Genomic DNA, 14506 nt, shown 5'->3' on the forward strand with positions numbered 1-14506 from the left:
AGTGCATTCAGGAAGCAGCCTTGTGCTCTTAAGTGCTGTCTAAGAGCCCAGGTCACAGAAGATGGCCGAGTAGAGGACCAGCAATTCTGGTCCTAAGGATACCACCGAAGCTATCCCAATGTACCTATGGGCTTTGTATCTACTCTGTGGGGTCCCTGAGGATGCTCCTAGACCCCAGCACAGGGTCCACAGCCTGAGGCCCTACAGTCCAGATAAAGGTGGAGGGTGGTCTCACAACCGGCACAAATAAGGCCTACCCTTGGCCAGAGATAGGAGGCCAGTGGCTGGGCAGCTGAGACCAGGATCCCAGCCACAAAGTGGCAAGGTCCTCTTCCTGGCCAGCTCAGGCTTGTGACCTGGGCGGCAGCAGCAAAAAACAAGCCAGGCTGAGTGGGGCTGACACCTTCAGGACAAGGAGATGTACCTGTGTCCCTAAGCTTCTCCAGCACAGCAGGAGAGAGGGCACTGCCACTGTCATTAGAGCTCCTGGCTAAGTGAGGAAACACAATACATGGTATGTAAGCCAGACTTGCTCTCAAAGGAAATGGCCAGACCATTCAGAGATCTTCACTTTGTTCTCCAAGTACCCTACACCAAACTTGCTAGGCGGGTTATCAACAGTGGGTTTAAACCATCTTTCTCCTCATCGTACTAATACAGCTTCTGGTCACGTAGGGGAGGTCACAGGAGACATACAGAGAGGTGGAGGCAGGCTGGATCCACCTCCTCTCCCCAAGGCTGGCAGCGTGTGCCAAGATAAGCCAAGCCGGCAGACCGAGGGGCAGGCCTGAGCAGCGACACCCGGCCGCTCTGGCCTGTGCCCCCTCTTCCAGGAAAGGCCCATGTCTGCAGTAAGGATGGCATCACTTGAGCCTCAGCCTCTCCTGCTTCCCACTACCCGGGCAGGGCAGCCAGGGCACCAGAGAAACAAAGAGGGTTTCCATGAGATGCAAACCAGTAGGCTGTTCTACCCACTCCAGGGCCCCAGGGCCCTTCATGCCCTGCCACCATGTCCTCAGGACCGTCAAGGCTGTTCAGGAGGAGGAAGGGATTTTCAGGACAGCTTTCCCTGGACAGGCTTCTGCTACCCAACCACAGTCCCCACCAACCTACCTGTGTGGCACACACATTCCCTGAAGGCAAAGACCTGGAGCCACCATGACAGCACCAGACTCTGAGGGGCCCAGGCTCTAGAAGCTCACATTCCCAGGGCAAACAGCTGAAGTCACCCCCTCCCGCTCCCCGCCCCGGGGTAGCAGGCCCTCGCTGTGGGGTCTCTGGGCTTGCATAAGGCCCAGAGTAGATTACAGGGTGACTGCACGGAGAAGATGGGAGCCGGTACTGGGCCCTGCCCTGCTCGTCTCCTGGTGGCTCCATCCAGGCACCTCTCCATGGCAGGTGGCCCAAGTCAAGCAGATACCTACCAACGGCGTCTCCTGGCTCTGGCACCGCGGCGGCCAAGTCCTCGGGGACTCTGTAGAGAGGATGAGCCATGTTAGGGGCAGGGGTTGTGGGTGGCTTCACAGGGAAGCCCAGAGGCTGCTGTCCCCTAGAGTCCCACAGTCTGCCCCTTCCTACTGAAGGAAGGCAAGAAGATCCCATCTGAGGCAAGGAAGGTCTCTGGGCATGGCACTGCCCCAGGCCGAGCCAGAGACACTCGGCACACGGGGACCACATGTTCTCCCAGGCCTGCAGACGCACTGGGTAGGGCAGTCTCGTCTGGGACACCAGAGCTCATCCAGAGAGGAACACTGCCCACACCACCGACACGCTGCCTCTCCCAACATCCTCAACTGCCACCTGTCCAACCGTACTCTCTTTTTTCCAGCAAAGTAGCTGGAACGGTTGTGGAAATCATGCACAAGGGCTGTGCCACCCTCACACCTGAGGAGGGTTGAGGCACCCACGGGGAAGAAGAGGCACAAAACACAGATCAGACCTTAGAGGTCCTGTGACCTCCCTGGTGGCTGAGGCTGTGTCTGCCTCCTGAGCACCACCAGCAGAGGTGCGCTCCCCTTCCTGCCTGTGGTGAGATGCTGGCCAAGGCAGGGTCCGAAGTCAGGTCTGTTCACTTACCATCCACACACCCACAGGCACCGACCCTGCCAAGTCTCACACGGCACCTGGTACGTTGCTGAGTTCAAGCTCAGGCTGGGGTAGCTCTTCATGTCTGCTGAGCTGGGCCGGTGCCCCGGCACGCCCATCCCCTTGGAGCTCGTCATAGAGCCAAGATTGATTTCCACAAGGGTCATTTCACCCCACTGAAAAATATTACAGGGAAATTCATTCTCTTTTTAGGAGTGTTCTGGGAAATGAAGCAATTAGCATGATCTTAAACCGACATGTTCTATCAATTGCAATTCAATTACTGGGCTTAAATATGGTGAGTCGTGATGGCTCAGGGAGTCACTGTGGCCAGGAAGGGGGTGTGGGGCTGGGGGCTTCAGCTCAGCTCCAGTCTATCTGACATAGCAACAGAGAGGATGACTGACACTGGCCTGGCAGTTTCCAGGCTTCTGTTCCCTCTCCCTGTCGTGGAAGTGGGATCCCCAGCTCGGGATCCACCCAAAGATAGACATACACCATGGTCACAGGTCAAAGGCTTCTGGCTCAGTTGGGCCTTGAACCCTTTGGCCCCTTCTCCACAGACTTTCAGGTTACTGACCCAAACCTACCAGAGGAGCGCTCTAGCCTCTACATTTTTGTTCTGGTATTGGGGTTTGAACTCGGGGAGTCTTGACAGGCACTCTACCTCTTGAGCCGTTCCAACAGCTTTTGTCGCTTTTGTTATTTTTCAGATAGTTGGGTCCTTTCTTGCCCAGGACAGGCTTGGACCTTGATCCTCCCATCTGAGTACATGGGCTCAGAGGCATGTCATCACTCTATTTTTTTTTTTTGCAGTTGCATCTATCATGTCATTTTGGCTCTTTTTTCTTGTTTCATTTATTTTTATTATAATTAATAGAAGGGTTACATTATATTCACCATCCCTAAGATTTTTTTCTTGGTCGGCCTCTAACATCTTCCCTACTTAACTGCAGCTCTGGTGTAGAAACTTCCTTCCTCTCTTCATGATGCCATTCTCACACCACTGGCGGAGTGCCCCTTGGCAGGTGACCAGAGCAGCGCAAAGCTCCATGACCTCCAGCCCCGTGTGGGCTTCCCTCACCTGGACCCCACTCACTGACAGACGTACACACACTGTCTTGGGCAAAGAGGAGTCACAGCTGGTAAAAAAAGAACTCCCTGATCTCTTTTTTTTTTTTTTGCCAGTCCTGGGGCTTGAACTCAGGGCCTCAGCACTCTCCCTGAGCTTCTTTTGCTCAAGGCTAGCATTTGAGCCACAGCACCATTTTGGCTTTTCCTGTGTATCTAGTACTAAGGACTTGAACCCAAGGCTTTATGCATGCTAGGCAAGCACTCTACCACTAAGCCACTTTCCCAGCCCTCCCTGACCTTTTTAGGGGGGTGGAAAGGGGAAGTGGGCTTACCCCAGAGAGCTGCCCTCCCACAGACCCTGGGCAGAGTCAGTCTGGACCTTCTCATAGCACGCATGGGGCAGTGGGCAGAGAATGGACAGCCTAAGCTGTCGATGTCTCATAGACATCTGAGGCTACTGCCTCTCCTATGGCTGTGGAGTCACCACAGTAACTCCCAGCACTGCCCAACCACAGGCGCCCCAGCCACACCAGTCATGTCTGAGCAGCGTCACTGCTGGCAGGTTAGAGCTGGGGTCATCCTGGGCTCCCATGACTTGCTAGTCCTACCAGCTGCCCTGATGCACTCACCTGGAACCAAGAATGGACCATTCCTTCATCATCACTCACGCTCCAGGGCTTCCTGGGGTTGTCTCATTCACCCTGGCCCCGAGAACAGAGAGAGGGTAAAGAGTGGGATGGGACCTGAGTAGCTAGCAGGGGCAACATGTGGGCAGGGGCCACAGGCCTGGGTCCCAGCCCTGGCCCTGCCATTGACAGTGGGAGGCAGACCCTAACAACACAGAGTAGGGGTCTGGGGCCGGCAGACCTCAGATCCTGGTAGTTGCTAAGTTCCAGACATACCTGGCCATGTACTAGAGATCCAGATCCCATCGGCCGACAGTTTGACAGGTAAGTCAAGGCCAGCTTGCTGGCTCCAAGGCTCTCCTGCCTGAGTCCTGAGCTGCCCAGCAGCGTCCTCTGGACTGAGCACCCTGGCCACCACGATTGATGCACAGGTGCTGCAGTTGTGTGCCCTGGCGTGGGCAGAGAGCAAAAGAGGGAGACAGAGAAACACCTGAGCTTAGTAAATGTTTAAATCATGCAATTATTTTCTGATTGCTTCTAAAACTAGAACTCATTAAAGGTTTTCACAGAATCTTCTTTCCATAGAACTCTCCAATAAGACACAATAAAAGCTCAGAGTGTGTGTGTGTGTGTGTGTGTGTGTGTGTGTGTGTGTGTGTGTGTGTGTGTGTGGTGTTCTCTCTTCACTTTAACGAGAAAAATACCACCTCTACATTTTTCTTTATCACACAATTTCTTCTTATAATTAGGACCTTGGCAATCATTACCTGCAAAGGAACTGTTGCAGTTAGTGAACAGCCAACTCGTATTTATTCATACATCTGCTTGATTCTCCCTTTACATGTGGTTAGCTGGGCCAGATCAACCTTACCCTGAATGGGCTGGACACACCAACTGCCAGGTGGTTAGAGTTGCAGGGCCTCCAGCCCAGACTGTCCCTTCCAAGATCTCTACATCGGGGCCTGGGCCCTCTTCAGCATGCCACATAGCCATGGCAACAGAGTGGCAATGTGCACAAAGCCTGCACCTGGGTCAGGTGACAGAACTGCTAGGGAACTCCTGCAGGTAAGATGGGCTTGGCAATGAGAGCCTGGCAGAACAGCAATACGGTTCCAGCTCCAATCGTCAGATAGTGCCCTGTGGACCTGCCACACACTGGCTGGGAGCCAGGGCCATTGCCCCCTCACCCACAGCCCGGGGCCAGGGGAGGTTCCACCCACCACCTCTGTCAGGACTAAGTGGCTGGATTCCTAGGCTGAACTGTTTATGCCCAGGGTCTGGGGTAACCTCAGCCACGCCAGCCTCACCTGACGCAGGGGCTGAGAGGCAGCTCTGAGAACATCACTATGGGGCAGCCCAATTCCAAATTCAGGCTGCCTGGGCTCACATGAGCCGTGTGACTGTGGCTCATGGTGCGTCCTGGATAGCAGCAGAGCACGGAGCACTGACTGGGCAGGACTCCACAGGGGCTGGGAAGATGTGGATGAACCACAGCAGCAGAACCATCGTCAAATGGGCACTCCATGATCCCACCTCTCCACCCTCTACCACTCAATCGACAGGTACCCACAGCTAGAACAGACATGGCTTCCGTTCTAGCGGGGAGACGGATGGCAGCCAGGTGATCCGGCCGTGGGGTGTCATACACCTTTGCAGAGCAGTGCACTGCTCCAACGGGGAAGGGTGAGGCTCCAGGGGAAGGGACGACTGCAGTCCTGAGGAGACCAGCAGTAGCTGGAGCAGTGGTGGAGGAAGGAGCAGAGAAGGCTGCATCTCCCAGAGAGCCATACCAGTCACCACATGTCTTCCTGCAGAGCTACGGGACACACCTCCCCACACAGGGCAACGGACCCTCTCCTGGGCCTAGCCTGGCTTTGCCTTTCAGTAGATTGCAAGGCCAGACTCTACTCAGCTAGCTGCCTCATTAGGGCCTGGCCTTGGGACCAACCCATTTGTGGAGAGGTGTGCAGAGTTCTAGCAGAGAAACCAGCTCTTCTTCAGCTAACAGCCAGCATTGACTTGTGGTACCAGAGAGAAGAGGCTGTCCTGACGTCAGCTGGCATTCCAGGCCGCCCTCCTAGGGCAGGGAAGCTGGTTTGGCTGGTCCACAGAGCTGTGAGCACAGCTGGCCTCCATCTCTGAACTTCAGGGTTAGATACGGCAACCGCACAGGCATCAGCACACTTACCGTCCTAGGCAGCCTGGTGACGGCTCTGCGTTCTTCCATGCTCTAGACACTGGTGCTATGCTCCAGGGCCCCGCCCTGTGGACCAGGCGGGCTTTGATTGTCATGCCAACAAAGCACAGGAAATGGATGTGGCATGCCTCCCAAGGCTGTCCCAGAGAGGGCCATGCAGCTCCCTCAGACACCTGAGCAGAAATCTGAGACCCCTGCCGCTGTGCTGTGGGGAAGCCCAGGCTACCAGACGTGAACAGGTGGAGATAATCCAATAGATGGACCCTATGGGTTCTCCTGGACAAGGTACCAGATGCAAAATAAATAAGCCTCACAGAGCTTCCAGGCTCTATGCATGTCACTCTCAACCCCTCAAGACCTCAGGCCCCAGAAACTACAAAATAGACAAAGCTATCCCTGATCAGCCTGCTAACAAATGGCCCACCAAAGCGTGAGGTGTAGAGGGCAGGGCAGGAGAGAGTCCAGGGCATGATGGGACGCGTGCAATGGACTATGCAAGGGACAGACCGGCACTCAAGTTGGAGCCAACAATGTCAAGACCTAGCCCATCACAGAGGCAGGCCCAGGGGCTGACACATCAGCCCAGAGCCCCAGCCCAGGGCTTCAGCACCTACCTGGACCTGATCCAGCAGGCAAGGTCTACCCCACTGATCCTGGCACGCTGACTCTTCTATAAGCCGAGATGCCCCAATAGCCCTTCGAGGGTCCATTACACTGGCTGACTGACACACGGGCTGTCTAGGATGGTAGGCCTTGATGAAAGCATCATAGATCTGCCACCTCACAGAGGGAATGACAGAGGCAAGAGGCAACTTACAGGTAGCCAGCTAGTTCATACAGACCTGGGATCGAAAGCCAATCACTGCATCCCAAGCCCAGCCTTCTGCCCCACAATGATTCTGGGTGGTGACCACCCACGCTAACCCTCCCGCATCTACTGAGGGCTCTGGAATTCCCATTCAGGATCCACCAAGCTTGGACCACTTTGTAGTCTGCCCCCAGCAAGGCACTCAGCCTACAGAAAGGAAAGACGTCTGGAAGCCATGGGCACGCGCAGTCTGTTCAGTATCCACCCTCCCTGGCCTGTTTCCCTGTCTGTCCACTCCACATGTCCACCAATGCATCCTCTCTGCTCTGCTGGGCAATCTGAACAATCTGGACCTACAAGGATCCGACCACATGGACACTCACGGAGGTCACTTCCACGCCCACGGCTGGGCCTGTCCACTCTCCCTCCCTCCCTTCCCTATCCTCAGAGCTGCTGTCTCCCGGACCTGCTGCAGGCTGGGGGAGGGTTCTGAAAGGCTAATCACAATTTGTGTCTTGTTTTTCCCATTTTCAAAGACCAAAGGGAGTGAGTGATGCAGGGAGAGTAGCATTCATGGCAAATGCCTTCTCAGAGCCAGGCTCCCACTCCACGGCCTTCTTCCAAAGCCAGCTGCATGCTGGCACAAGGGAGGCTCCGTGTCTCCTGCACAGCCCCCACAGCGGAGGAGGACGCCGAGGCTGTAAAGGCACTGGCCTAGCCCAGTACTCCATCCTGCACTGGAAAACTGTAATGGCCTTTTCTTGGGCCCCCTTAACCCTGGAAAAGCCACTGGCTCTGCTCACAGTCACCATGAAGAACCAGAGAGCACAGCCCAGGACCCAGGCTGCCCTATGAGGACCACCAAAGGAGGAGGTCCCAGGGGAGATCACCTAGGCCTCAGCTTTGTGGCACCTCAACCTGGGCCCACGGCAATGCATCCCATCTGCACACCAGGTGTGTGCCTGGCACTCTCCATCCTGAGTATTTCAGGAGGCTCCATTCTAACCTGAGAATAAGACTTGAAGGTTCAGGATGAGGGACTCCCTTCCGCAAAGCACAATGGAGAACCCTATGAACATGCTACTGTGACTGCTGAGCCACCATGAGGTGAAAGGTCACACTGCTGGACTCACCCTGGCCAGCGTGTTGCCTCCCCTGGCTGCCAGGCCTCACAATCGAGTGTCTTAAGAACAGTCTCAGCCAGGCACGGTGGCTCACGCCTGTAATCCAAGCTACTCAGGAGGCTGAGATCTGAGGATCAAAGTTCAACCTCTGTCTGGGCACAAAAGGACCTGAGACTCTTATCGCCAATTAACCTCTAGAAAATGAGAAGTGGGGCTTGGCTCAAGGGTAGGGTGGTAGCCTGGAGCTGAAGAGCTCAGGGACAGCACCCAGGCCAAGTTCAAGCCCCATGACCCATAAAAAATAAAAATAAAACCAAAAATAATGGTCTCTCTGGCAGCACAAGCTGCGGTCCCCACTGCCCACCCCCAGAGCGTATCTCCCTCCCGAAGCCCCACCACCAGCCCCTCCCAGGCCCCAGGAACAGATCAAACCTGAGCTCCCAGGGCTGCTCTCCTTTGCCCTTGGAGACTGGATTTGAGAGCTCCAGAGAAGTAGCCCTGTGGGCTCTCCTGGGCCTCCCAGGGTCCTAACCACACATTTGCCTCCCCAGGGAGACCCTATTGTGCCAACAGAGGACCAAAATACCTGTGTGTGCTAAGCTGTTCTCTTGAACACCAGCCAGCCAGACACAGCTCCCAGCAGGATGCTGGGACACAAGTGGCATCCCTTTCAGAAGATGGAGGACAGGGAGGGGACAGGTCCTGGAGGCAGGTGGCACTGGGAGGGGGACCAGAGAAATCAGCACTCCTCCACCAGGCAGAGGCAGGGAAACAGCCATCAGGATGCAAGAGGGACTTGACTTCAGCTCTGCTGACTGACCTGCTGGCTGACCATTTGAGAAGTATAAGATGGGAGGGGCCCTAAGCCCCTGTCTTCGCTTGCTATAAGGGTCTATTCCAAAGACCACTTATACCAGAGGCCCAGCCACTGGGTCTGAGGGGAGGCAGTGCCAGCCCTTGTCGAAAAGGAGACCCAGAGGGAAGGAAGGACACACTCTAGGTCGTAGATGGCTCCAGTACTACTACCAGCAGAGATGTGTCCCAACAACCACTGTATTGCGAGACGCTTACACTCAAACATGCACCTCTCAAACACATTCAGTAGCTGCACAGCTGTCAATCCAGTATGACACACTTGCAAATCCTGAAGAGCTGCAAACAAGGAGCACACAGTCCCCACGCCCATGACCGGCTCCAACAGCTCATCCTGACGCCTGCTGGTAACAGTGCTGAATTGCAGGTTCAGCCATGTCCAGTTTTGCCCAACTACCAGAAAACCATCTAGTGGGAACCATGCCGGAGCTCAAAGCACTCTCCTTTGATCTCAACACCTCCTGGAAATCCAAATAGCCCTGAGGGAAACAGCCAGTGGCTGACAGGTGACTTTTGCCATGACCCTGGCTCCAGACCAGAGTGCTCTGCCCTACGAGGGGTGTCCTGCAGGGCTCCTGGACTCCAGGCTCTCCACCAGAGAGAGCTGACAGGCCAGGGTTGAGTGCCCTACAGCAGGCTGACCCTCTAGTCAGACTGATCCACAGTCCCCAGCCCCCCTCACCCCCACAGCCTCACTCCTCCTGTGGGACAGCTTCTTCTCACAGCGGGACGGCTGCTAGGTCTCCTCGGTGATGTCCGGAAGTAGCTTCTGCTCCCGAACCTACCACATGCCATTACCTCCACTGAAGATCTTCTCATCATTGGCTAGCTGCACAGAAGGAGCTTGGAGGTTCTGCTGCTGATGCAAACCGGCTGTTACCACCCACACAGGGGTCAGCCTGGACTCCACCTGCCAGTCTTCCTCCCCAGCCCAGCAGGCAACCTTTGCCCACAGGTTGGTGAGCAGGTGAGGCTCTGCACATCGGGACCTGGACACAGGTGGTAGGGCCTGGGAGGTAGTGCTGCAGGGAAGTCTGGATCCTAGGACTGCCATGTGTACTGACAGATGTGGATAGTGGGTCCCTGCCGATGGCACATGTCCCCGTCCTAGGCCCTGCTGAAGGAAGAACTCAGCAGGTCTCACTAGCCACACCCTCAAGCCAGGCTAACGTGGACATGCACATTCCACATTCCCAGCTTCTGTGAGCCTCCAGGAACATTGCCCTATGCACAAAAGGCCCCCTTCTGATTTAGAGGCTGTGGATCCACCAGAGGCCTGGATGAGGAGCCAGGTGCACTCAGATGCTGCCAGAGCCAGAGCTGTGGACACCAGGCTCAGGGCAGAGACCACCAAGGGACCTGCCCTGCAGACTGCCCTGGGGAGGGGCCTTTGGGAGTGTCCAACTTGCTTTACTCTCCATTGAGTTCTTTGATTCACCACATTTCTAAATTCAATAACATGGTGTGTTTTCTCTCCCCTGAACCCCATCTGTTCTCTAGTAGGACAACCTGGCCCCTTCTGTGACTCTTCCCGGCAGTGGGCAGAATAACTCTTAGGCATCGACTTGGTCCTGTGCTGGACAGATGGGAGAGGATTCTCTCCAGCCTCCCAGGTCATCCCCAGTGTAGATGCCATGGCAGGTCCCTGCCTTTCTTCCCCTTCACTTAGACCTCACCAACCTCAGCCAAGAATTAGCACTGACCTGCCAAACACAGCTCCCTGACAGCAGTGCTGACACAGGCAGAGGGACATGGCCGCCAGCCAGCTCATGCATCCCAGGCCCTCGGCTATGACTGGCCCCCAGGGTAGGTGGCTGGAAATGGAAGCTGACGCCCAAAGCTGGCCTCTGCTATGCCCTCTGCTGAGGGCTGGGCCCGGGCCCTGGCCCTGTCACCTGCAAGGGAACCGGTGAAGCTGCGGTCATGCTCTGCCTGTCCCTCATTACAGGACTTGGTGTATGCCTAAACAAGGGCTACCTTGCATCCCGGGCAGCTCATGGTGGCTGTGTGCAGAGTCCTGGCCAATCCGATGCCAGAGGAAGTGTCTACAGGTGACCATGCTGCCTGCGATCAAGTCCAAGCTGCCTCTCCATGACACTGCACAGAGTCATGTGTATCGGGGCAGGGCCCAGGAGGCACAGTAAGGAAGGTGAAGGCGCCTTGTAGGAGGCCCTCTGTCAGCAGAGCTGTGAAGGGCAAGACTCTGGAATGCAACTGGAAAGATGGGGCTTTAGCTGTCTGCCTCCCTCACCTTCCTTTCTGATGTACCTTGGGGGAACTCAGGGTGCCCTGAGGCTGGACTGGAGGACAGGTGAGAACCTCGGTGCTACTGGTCCCAGGTAGGGCCCCCCCTGTCTTGTCCAGGGGGCACATGGGCTATGCAGCTGCATCCTCCCGCAAGTGAGTCTCCATACCCTACCTGATGGTGATGGAGCCGCAAAAAAGACCTTGTCACACCAGCCGCTCCACCTGTGGACGGAGCAGGCATGCACCGAGCGCCGTTCTCCAGGACCCACTGGAGATGTGACACTCTCGCCTTGAGAGGAACGGTGGAGCCACCCGCCCTCTTCTTTCCCACGCTCCCAGTGAACATGGGAAGTCACAGAGGCCTTCGCATAAATATACGGACAGATAAATATAACTTAAAAGAGCAAAGAGATCTGTGGACAAGCTCTCCTCCTCCAAGCCAGTAATTATCGCCCCCATTGCCTTTCCTGTGGGCGGGAGGAAGTGTGCAGGACCCTGCGGTGGGGGAGGGAGGCTGGCCCACGCCAGGCCCCAGCTCCACAGGGCCTCCTGCACTGTGCTCTCCTGAGCTTTCTGGGAATCCAGAAAGAGCCCGCCCAGCCAGAGGGCTAGAGGGTGAGGGGGTCCTGCCCCAGCACTGACTCCTGCTCGGAGATCCAAACAAGCGGGGTGGGGGTGCCGGGGGACATGGTGACATCACTGTGACTCCATCATAAAGGGAAGAGGTCCTCTGAGATGGCTGAGGCCTCTGACTGACTATCACCACATATCACCACGCACTGCCATGCACCAACACGCACTGCCACGCACCACTACACACCACCATGCACCAAAACACACCAACACATACCACCACGCATCAACACACATGGCCACACACCACCACGTACCACCATGCACCAACACGCACCACCACGCACCAAAACACACCACCATGCACCAACACGCACCACCACACACCAACACACACGGCCACGCACCACCACACACCACCACACACCATCACATACTACCAAGCACCAACACATACCACCACACCACCACGCACCGCCACACACCAACACACTACCACTCACCGCCACGCACCAACACACACCACCACACACTACCATGCACCAACACACATGGCCATGCACCACCACACACCAATACACACCACCATGCACCAACACACACCACCACACACTACCACGCACCAATACACACCACCACACACTACCACGCACCAACACACACCAACACACACTGCCACACACTACCACACACCAACACACACCGCCACAGACCGCCATACACCGCCACAGACCGCCATACACCGCCACATACCGCCACACACCACCACGCACCACCACACACAGCCAAGCACCACCACATACCACACACACAGCTACTCACCATGCTGCTTGGCCTTTCCTGTCTTCCAAGCTCCACAGGAACTCCTATCTCACTGTCACCAGAGGGACCCGCCGGCCACCAGCCTCTTGCGTAAGATGTGACCTCCCAGCCATGCCATCAAGCTGAGCCACATGGAGCTGTCACCACCTTGTCAAGGCCAGAGACCCTGAGTGCCACTCCAGCCCTTCCAGGATGGCCAGAAAGGACAGCGCTGCTCCACAGCACTGACCGTGGGTGGTTCACAGCTCTCGGCAGTGGACCTACTATAGCCCAACTGAAGCCGGACAAGCTCTGGGTCCTGGCCCGGGGCACACCGGCCAGCTTCCCAAACATTCCCAGTCCACCGGCAGCTTCTTCTCTACTGCTGTAAGGTCAGGAGAGGTGGGAGAATGGGGGTGTGTTCCTATGGCCACTGTGCTGAGGACGCCCTGTGTGGCTTCACCATGAGCTGCACGGAGGGAGCTGGCTGCTCATGCTGACTACGAGGGACCAGAACCACTGGCACTCCTGATGCCAGGACAGAGGCCACAGGTAGATGAACCTAGTCTGCAGGGCAGGGAAACATGAGCTGGGTCAGCCTCACCTCCACAGCCCCTGCCTCCCTCCCTCCCCCCCTCCTCCCTCCAGCACAGGACCACAGGAGAGAAGAAAGAGTTCCACAGTGGAGGGTCCCACAGGCCTCCTGCGAGGCTGACAAAGCCCTCCTTTATTCTGCCCACAAAGGCCCAGTCTGGGTCTTCAGCCCTGAAGCCTGGATTAAGGGTTTGCTGTCCAGGTGCTGGGGCAAAGCTTGGGCCTGTGATGGCTTTCCAGCAGAAGCCTGACAAAGGCGGCTTTCTCCGCGCAGGGTAGGGCTCGGGTCCCGTGCGGTCAGAAGCAATGTGTCCTGCAGTGTGACCACTGGGAAGAAGCTGTACACATCTGATTTCCCGTGAGAAGACACAAAGCTGGGGTTGGCATTTGCTGGAGTGTAGATACGGGTGCTCACCCCCTGACCAGGGAAGCAAGGAGGCCCACAGCAAGGGAGCATCTGGGATCTGGGAAATGGGGCCCTTTCTCACACACCCTGACCCTGAGGAGAGAGCAAAGCCAAGGTGCCAGCCACTCCCTTGCTTGGGAACATCAGCTGGCCATCAGTTTCTCCAAGTGACACACAACTGTTTGTTAGAGACGGAAGTTTCTGTCAAAGCTGCTGCATTCCTTCCCCAAGCAGCACAGTAAATAGAAGGGAATGGGAGGCTCAGGAACAAGACACAACTCTTCCCTGTCTCCCAGACGTGGAACTGTGACAGGGGCTGCAGAGATGAGCACATGTGACCCACACGGCCTGGGGACAATGAATCCCTGGCAAGGATCAGTGCCAAGTTAGCCAACAGCACGGCCTGCTGCTGCGCTTTGTTCTCAATCCCAGGCAGCCACTGCTCTGCCAGACACAGTGAACAGCAGCCAGATGCTCTAGCTCAGCTGCCCCGGGTTCGAGGCTGACCTCAAAGACGGTGTCCTACCATGTTAAGGTTCCCAACTCCTCCCAGCCTGTGCCACTCTCACCCACTCCCCGCTCAGGGAGAGCAGGGCTGGCAGGAACCCCCTCTATTCAGCTAACATACGAATCTGGCAACAAGCCTTTTGCTGAGCAAGGTCGAGTATCATTTATAGTTTCTGAAATTCCTGGAAATAAAACTAATCTCTGATGATTTCTCAGGTCTCCCATCAGAGGTGTGTGAAAATACCACATACCATTGGGTCAGCACACGGCTGCTAAGTCTATGCTGTGCAACAGACGCTTCCACTGCATCATTTTAATAATACCAATAAAATATGCACATATATGCAGGTGGTATTACAAAACCAGACTTCAAACGCTACTCGAGAGCCATAATCACAAAAACAGCCACAAAAATACACCAGAAGATCAATGGAGTAGAATAGAGGATCCACAAATAAAACCACATACCTATAGTCATCTTATATTCAACACAGGAACCAGAGACATACAGTGGAAAAAACATAGCCTATTCAATTATTGGTGCTGGGAAAACTGGGCAGCCTCATCCAGAAAACTAAAAATTGTTCCCAT

General features: G+C 55.7%; 1 long non-coding RNA gene across 1 annotated transcript; it reads right to left on the reverse strand.

Moving 5' to 3' along the window:
- Positions 1-1801: 1801 nt before the first annotated feature.
- Positions 1802-6629, reverse strand: LOC150059303 (uncharacterized). The gene is made up of 4 exons (XR_016536640.1): positions 6597-6629; positions 4062-4234; positions 3789-3860; positions 1802-2261 (listed from the first exon to the last, which is right to left on the reverse strand). It is a non-coding gene; the product is annotated as an uncharacterized LOC150059303 (long non-coding RNA).
- Positions 6630-14506: the final 7877 nt, after the last annotated feature.

The sequence above is a fragment of the Megascapheus bottae genome, chromosome 9 (assembly GCF_031878675.1).
Source record: "Megascapheus bottae isolate mThoBot1 chromosome 9, mThoBot2.hap1, whole genome shotgun sequence".
Taxonomy (NCBI): domain Eukaryota; kingdom Metazoa; phylum Chordata; class Mammalia; order Rodentia; family Geomyidae; genus Megascapheus; species Megascapheus bottae.